Genomic DNA, 7,567 nt, shown 5'->3' with positions numbered 1-7,567 from the left:
TTTCTTGAATCTTCATCTTCTTTCACGGTAGCCACACGGCTACGAGTCTCGGTAACTGCCTTTAAAATTTTGCCAAGTTTCTTTAGAACGTCACGAGTGTTTTAAGAAAACTAGTGTGCTTTGATGAACATGAAAGGTAAAAGCCACAAATGATACCCTGACAATGCAAGGACCGATGTGATGCTACCACGTGATGTTACCACAACCCTGTTAAGAACCGAGAGGCAACTTCAAAGCAAGAACAAGCAGCAGCTTCCCTGGGAGGGTCCAAAGCCATGGCTCCTCGTCAGGACACCCAAGGAGCACCACTTCCTGGGACAATCTGCACAAGTCAGAGCAGAAGCAAGAGAAGCTCCCGTGAAACAACCGCAAGTGGAAAGGGCAGCCAGAGTTAGTTTTCACATTTGCCCAAAGAACATCCTCAGGCAAATTTAGAAAGCGATAACCGGACTATAAAACCTAGTTACAAAAGCAGCCACATTTATAAAAGCTCCAAGGCTTTCGTTTCGTTTTTAACAGCATTTTAGAAGACAAGGGATCCCAAGTTCAAGTCCAAGGAATAAAGGCAAAGTGCAGTATGTGCTTTTCTACAGGCCAAGTCATTCGTTCGCTCTGGATTTTGAGCAGCAACTGCTATTTTGGGATGCTGGACTAAGAAATTGCCAAACACATGACTGGAATATAAGTTCTTATTCAAAAACAAAACAAAAAAATCTGTCTTTTCGAATCTTCCTCTAAGCAGGTAGTGCTAGAAGGGGCGACAGCAGCAGCCTGACACTTTCATTTTTACAATGGGAAGTCCCTGCAGCAGGAATACACAACCCCCGGGCTGGGCACGCATGCACTAATGGGGAGAAGGGCTCTGAGGACATTTTGCCCTGCAGGAACCACGCAAACCTTGTGTCTTTGGAGCTGAGAACTCGGTGAACAGGGAGAGAAGCAGCTGCTGGGGCCCTCCCGGAGGCTCGCAGCAGAAACCTGCCCTTGCTGAGGACATAAACCCCTCCGTAGCTGCAGTGCAGCAGAACAAGCCACTTCCAGGCCGCAGCGGTGCCGTGGGAGATGAACGTGCACCAGGAGCTGCACGGCGACTGACCCGCCACCGAGGGACGCCTAAGGGGCCAGGGCCGCGTCCACGGAGGCTCCAGGGGCCCGCGGAGCTGCCTGGTGCGACCACGGCAGCTGCCAACGGCTCCCCGCTCGTTTCCTCTGCAAGACACAGCCCAGGAACCGGTGATTCATCCCCGCAAATATCTGGTTACGGCCAACCATAACAGGGCTTCGCGATGGAAAAAGCGTCTCGTCCTGCTGGGACGGAGCGCGCTGCCAGGCGGGCCAGGAGCCCCGCGCAGCAGCGAGCAAAGCAAGCTGCAGCTGCCCAAGCACCACGCCGCCCGCTGCCACCACGGCCGGAGCGCCGCGGCACAGCACGGTCTGCAGGTGACGGCAAAGCCGACAGCTTTCCACACGCGAGTCGAGAGGAATTTTGGCCAGCAATTTCATCTGAAGGAGCTAAATAATTAGAAATATTCTCTAAGCATTTCTTTCCCAAAGAGATAATGCTCCAGAAAAGGGAGAGATTGAAATGTTGCGACGCCAGCCGGGTGGAAAGTTCAGACTGCTGGGAGAGGGAAAGAGAGCTACAAATTGCTCACAGATAATCACCTGAGCTATAGGAGTAGGAAGCAAAAAACAGCTGTTTGCAAATACAGACTTTCATAACAGGGAGATCTCAGTTTTTAAGTAAAGGAGAAAGAAAAGGTAGGGGAAGAAAAAGCAAGAGCTTCCAGCAAATAAACAAATTATGTCCTGAAGTTAAGACTTTCTCAGAAGATCACACTGAGGACAGAATAAAACCTTCCAGATTAAAAAAAGAGAAATAGCCACTTTCCTCCCCTTGAGGTCGTCAAGCAGTACATGCAAGAAAGCAACTACAAACTTCAGAATGAGCAACTAGATGCTGGGTGTGCTGACTCTAAATAGCACAACTATGAACACTACCATGAAACCTGTGCCACTGACCTGTGCCCGTGTCCCTGAGAAGTAAAGAGCTGGATCAAAGCACCCAGCTTTGACCCAAGCCCTTGTCAATGGAAACCTCCATATTTGCACAGAATGATGCAACAGTTTGTGCTTTAATCCTGCAAGTTTCTCCCGTAAGAAATTCCAGTTTAGTCACAAAACAGGTAGCAGTTGAAGGATCTGGTCTAACGCAGGATCTGCTTTTAGGCTAGTAGAGGAATGCTAACATTAGATATGTGGATTTAAGTGAACTTCACTTTCTTATCTAAGCCAGAGTCCAGAATAGGGTGGGTAAACACAGTAGCAATGGAAAGGCTTGCTCCCTCACTGCTGCCCAGGCTTCGCCTTATCTGTAGTTAAGGAGAGCTCAGTCCCCAGGGCTCTTCAAACACCAGGGGCTGCTCTGCTAGAGCTCCTTCGGAAACAGAACCGAGAGTGCTCCCCACCTCCCAGCTTCCTCCCTCTGAGCTCATAATTGCTCTTCCCATGTTTGTTTAGATGTCACTGTCCTTTGTACCCTCACCCTTTAAAGAAAAAGAAAGCTTCGTTTTGCTTTCAATAACCAGCAAGCCTCAGCCACCTATTTAGTACCAGATTCAATAAGCTAGAACTTGACTCGCAAATTCAGCATCACCCAACTTTAGAGGGTCGTCTTTGCAAAGACGAAGCTACAAGGAGAGAGTCTAAAGTGTTGAGAGACAAATACTTATTTTGAGAGAAAAATACAGCAGTACCTAAAACTAGGAGAGAAGTTTAAGGACAGCCTCGCCTCCAGCAGGATGCTGTTGCAGAGCTCTATTCAACCTGGCACCTGCTCAAGGGCACCAAACAGAGGTGCAGAACAACAACATAGCGTCAAATGAACAACTTTTTTTCCCCCCCCAAGGAAACTTAGGAATTCCAGAAAGACTAGCATTTTCCTTGTATTATTTTCCAGTTTTAAGATTGCTTTGAAAAGGTTTTGCAAAGTTGCGGCAAGATCACTTCATCGCCGTGCAGGTTTTTATTGCAATGAAGTGTCCTTCATCTCAGGCTCTTCACCCAGCACAGCTCAAGCAGTCGGCAGGGCCGCAGACGGAGCGGCTCGGGCAGCACCACCGCGCAGTCCCACCCCAGGGAAGAGGCTCTGCGAGCAGAGGGTGGCTGAGTCACCACAGCGCTGCCCAGCGAAGGGTTGCCGAGGTAGATGCTTGTCAATAAGCAGGCAGCTTCCTGCAACTGAAGCGCGCAGTCCCACGGTTGGGCTGCGTCTTGCCCGTAAACCAACCTCAGAGCTTCCTGCCTTTTGCTCCTCCTAGATGTGTTCAATGCTATGGCTTGTTTCCGAAGAAAGATTAGCCACACAATTCTGTAAAAGGCACAACAGTTTCCTTGTCTAGACCACAGAAACGAGCCCAGCTAGACGGCATGACTAAGCTATTATGAACGCAGAAAATACACTGGAACGTTTTGGATGTGCGAAGGATTTTGATAACGCTGCCGAAAAATGCAGCGACGTCTCGGCTGGAAGTTTGCGCCGTCGGTTGTCAGACAACTGCCCGAGACAGCACCTCACAGAGCAAACAACGTCTCGAAGCTCCTGTTCTCACCACAGTTGTCAGGTTGTGACACTGGCTATCGTCTCCACCATGAAAAAAAGGAACACTGGTGAAAGGAAGCAGGCCAAAGCACTTGCCACTTCTCAGCGATTCAAGCAGCACCAGAGGACGGCCCCAGCTCTGAGGGGCTGCAGCTGCGGCGCAGTTTTGCTGTCTTCCCTGCAAATCACAGCACTTGTTCACCCTTCTGAAGACCAGCAGCGCGCACAGGGAGCAGGGGATACCCACTCGCAGCGGGGAGGAGAGTGGGAAGGACACGATGAGCGCCGCTCAACGCGCGGCTGCTGCTGGAGCCGCGGGCAACGCGCAGCTCCCCGGGTTGGCCAAGGGGCCGTGGGGGCAGCGGGACCCCTGCCCCACGGCGCCGGGCCCAAACCCTGCACGGCTTCGCCCACGGCTTGAGCAGGGCACTGCGCCGCCTCGGCTCACCCACAGGAAACAAGAACCCAACGCTGTTTCTCCCCACGGGGCCCGAGGACCTGCTGCTCTCTGCCCCGTCATAAGCCTGCCAGGAAAGCACGCGCCAGAAGAGAGCCTGATGCTGGGGAGATGGTTACGTAAAATAGAGGAGCAGCAAAACCCATGACACCAGATTTCAGAGACACCTTCTCCTCAGACAGCTCCCACATCCTGTAAGAAATAAAGCTCCTGCTGCAGCCCTTAGCTTGGAAATATAGGGATGTGGGTGGGAGGATCAACAGGGATAGATCCCTCTGCCCAGCACTTCCTTCCCCCCTCCGCAGATCTCACAGCAACAAAGCATCCTTGTAGCCTGGGCTTGCACGAGGAACCTCAGGAGGAGGCCGCCCACAGGCGAGAACAGCCAGGGAAGCGTCCGAGGGAAGGAAGGGGCTACGTGAACGGGTCAGGAGCAGCACTGAAGGTGGGCGGCAAAGCACCAACAGAGACGGCCTAAGAACAGTCCCAGCAAACGTGTTTGTGCATTATGGATTCGTGTCCAAAAAAAAAACGCAGAAGGCCCAAAAATCATTTAAGAAGCTCTCAAAAATAATGCTGGTAGCATGGGCATGAGTCACTCATTTTGGACTTTTCCTAAATAGCTTCTTCAGTAATTTCAAAAGGATTACAATTCAAGCTTTTTTGGGACAATTATATTTAGATATGCCTGCAGTCACATAAAACGACACACACAAACTGCAAAATCTTTTGAGAGAGGTTAGGGGGCAGCCTATGTGTACTACAGGATTCAAGGTCTATTAATACCAGCTAGAACATGTGTACTTAAGCAATTGAAGAGGTCACGTCAATACTGGACCCTACGTGGTTCAAAATGCCACCAAAACTGGTCCTTCTCCTCGTGTCCAACAAAACACCCGAGACGTTCCGAAATGCATATGAATAAACAAGATGGGGTACCCTTGAGTACCCCAAAATGGGCTATCCATACCCAAGGTTGCCACAGCAGAGTTGCCCAAACCTTTTATACTCAAGCTGGGCCACCATGATAGAAACTAGTACCAAATAACTACAAGCCCTGTCAAAACACATTCCACTGGGCTGTCCCAAATCAGGAGCCATCCTTGAACACCGGATTGATATGAGAGCCCAAGGACACAATGAGGATAGAAAAGGCAATACGGCTCAGCCTGGCACAACTGCTGTCACAACAGTACCAAGTTCACAGTGACCACGTACAGATCAGGAAGGAAAAACAAAATTAGTCATCGGGACACAAGGAAATGCAAAGTATAAAGTGACAAGACAGAATCCCACTCAGACACTTGAGATGAACCTAAGATGAACTACCTCTGCCTGTGCATCTTTAAAGAGATGAATGAATTCAAAACCCACTGAGCAAGCACCGTTTCAGCAGAAAGGAAGAGCATAAACCCGAAAAGCGGAGCATGAACTCGGAAATGCTGAGCAGGACACACTGCCCGGGAGCAGCGGGGGACAAAGCTCAGCCCTGCAGCCCTCCGGGCGAGAGGGTCTCACCTGGCCACGCCGGGGCCCCTCAGCGGCACGCGCCGAGCTCCGCTCCATCCCGCGAGGGCATCGGCACACACATGTTGGGCCTGAAGGGAACGACGGGAGACACTGCAAAACACGACGTGTTAGGAGCTACGGAGACTTTTAGCCTGGAAGGAGACATGAACATGAAAGCCTGAAGTGGCAGAATGATAAGTGTTCTGTAACAAATCACCATATTTATTGCTACGCTCTCTTCTGTATTATTCCTCCGTAAACTTTAAGGAAAAAGCCTACGGGAAGCTTTTTTGATATCACGCGATAGGCAGAACATAAGAGCTGCCCTAGCTTATAGATGAAGATCAAAAGATGATGCGTAATTTATTGAGGCTGCAATTAGCACGGGCATCCACGAGGCTCACAACAAGCTACTATGCCGAGAGCCAAGACAATCTGATGGGAAAACACTCTGTAGTGCTTCCTGGTGGCACAGAAACCCTTGTAAGAGAAAAAACAAAAACTGAGAGCAAGAACAAAGGGGGATGAAGAGCCACCGAGCAGCCACTGACAGGGGAGAGCAGGGTGCAGGTTACTGAGGGGGTTAACAGGTGAAATGCTGTGGCCTGCAGTGGTTTCGTTAGATCTGTCACTTCCTTTTTTGTTGCCATTCGGACAACCCTCTTCTCCCCAAAACGCACACGGATAGTGTGTTTGAAGGAGGAGAGGGGGCACCTGAACCAGAGGTCCCACCAGTCTAACAGTGGATAATGAACTGAGACTAAGCTAATGAACCGAGACTAAGCTAACAAAGCATAAGCAACAGCAACTACAGGAGCTGTATACGACAAAACCCCCATGAAAACATCAGGCAGCACCTTCCCATAGAAGCGATGGGAAGCAGATGGTAAAACCCATCCGAATTAGCAGGGAGCTCGAGCGCTTGGCCGAGCAGGGGCCAGGCAGCGAGCGGCAGCCACACGCACAGCTGCGCTTGGAAGAAAGGCAGCAGAGGCCACACACAACCTATTCAGCCCTCTTCAACAAACGAGGGCACGGAGCAGGGAGCGTGGTACGAAGCAGCAACAGTGGTGACCCAAGGGAAGCAAAACAGCACCGGGTGCCAAGGGCACGGCAGCCTCTCGCTGCCCGGGCTGGGGCAGAGCAGAACAAAGGCACGGGCAGCAGCACTCACACAATCACAGGCCAGATCCGGAGCAGAGAACAGATCAATTCTTTGCAGATGGATAAAGCTGAGAGGAAACTAAAGGCACTAATAGCATCCTCAGCCCTTAAAAAATGAGAGGGCAGGTTTAGAGAACACGCAGTCCTCCGGAAACCCAAAATGAGGCAGTCCAAACCAGCAGCCGCAGGAGCAAGTGGCTGTCGGCGCGTTCCAGAGCGCCCGGGGGTGATGAGAACACCCACCACAGCCAAGGCCAGCGGGCTGAGCAAGGGAAGAGCCAAGCTTTCCACACCAGGAACGAGAAGAGCCCCAGCAGGCAGGAAGACAACAAACATCTTCGGGCCCACGTGTGACAGCACCCTCGCGGCACCGAGCACGAGGGATACGCAGAAGATTACAGCAGAGGGGTCAGCTGTAGCACAAATTCAGTGCGGGTGACGGAACAGCAACCAGGAGGGCAGAATTCGGGATTAAAAGCAAACAGACCTTGAGCACGGGAGCGAGGAAGGGAGCCGCTCTGCAAGGCCAGCGCCAGCGGACGGGGCAGCCCGGGGGGCGCTGCCCCGGTGCCGGGACGAGGAACCGGAGCTCCCGGGCGGCCGCACGGGCCCTCTGCGGGACACGGGCGCTGATCTGTTAAAAGAGGTTAAAAAAAAAAAAAAAGTGGTAAATAAAGTTTTCGGTTCCACTTTCCCCCTGGTTAATCAATAACGACAGTAGGTACGGCCAGGCTACCCAGGCGCTCCGGCCCGCTCTCTCCCGAGGGGCGGCCGGGCAATCCCGAGGATCTTTCCCGCCCGGGCTCCGGGCGCCGCCGCCGCGGAGGCTCCGGCCC

The sequence above is a fragment of the Nothoprocta perdicaria genome, unplaced genomic scaffold (genome assembly GCF_003342845.1).
Source record: "Nothoprocta perdicaria isolate Ctin4 unplaced genomic scaffold, notPer1 scaffold_143, whole genome shotgun sequence".
In the NCBI taxonomy this organism is placed as follows: domain Eukaryota; kingdom Metazoa; phylum Chordata; class Aves; order Tinamiformes; family Tinamidae; genus Nothoprocta; species Nothoprocta perdicaria.
Note: the sequence above shows the minus strand (reverse complement) of the source record.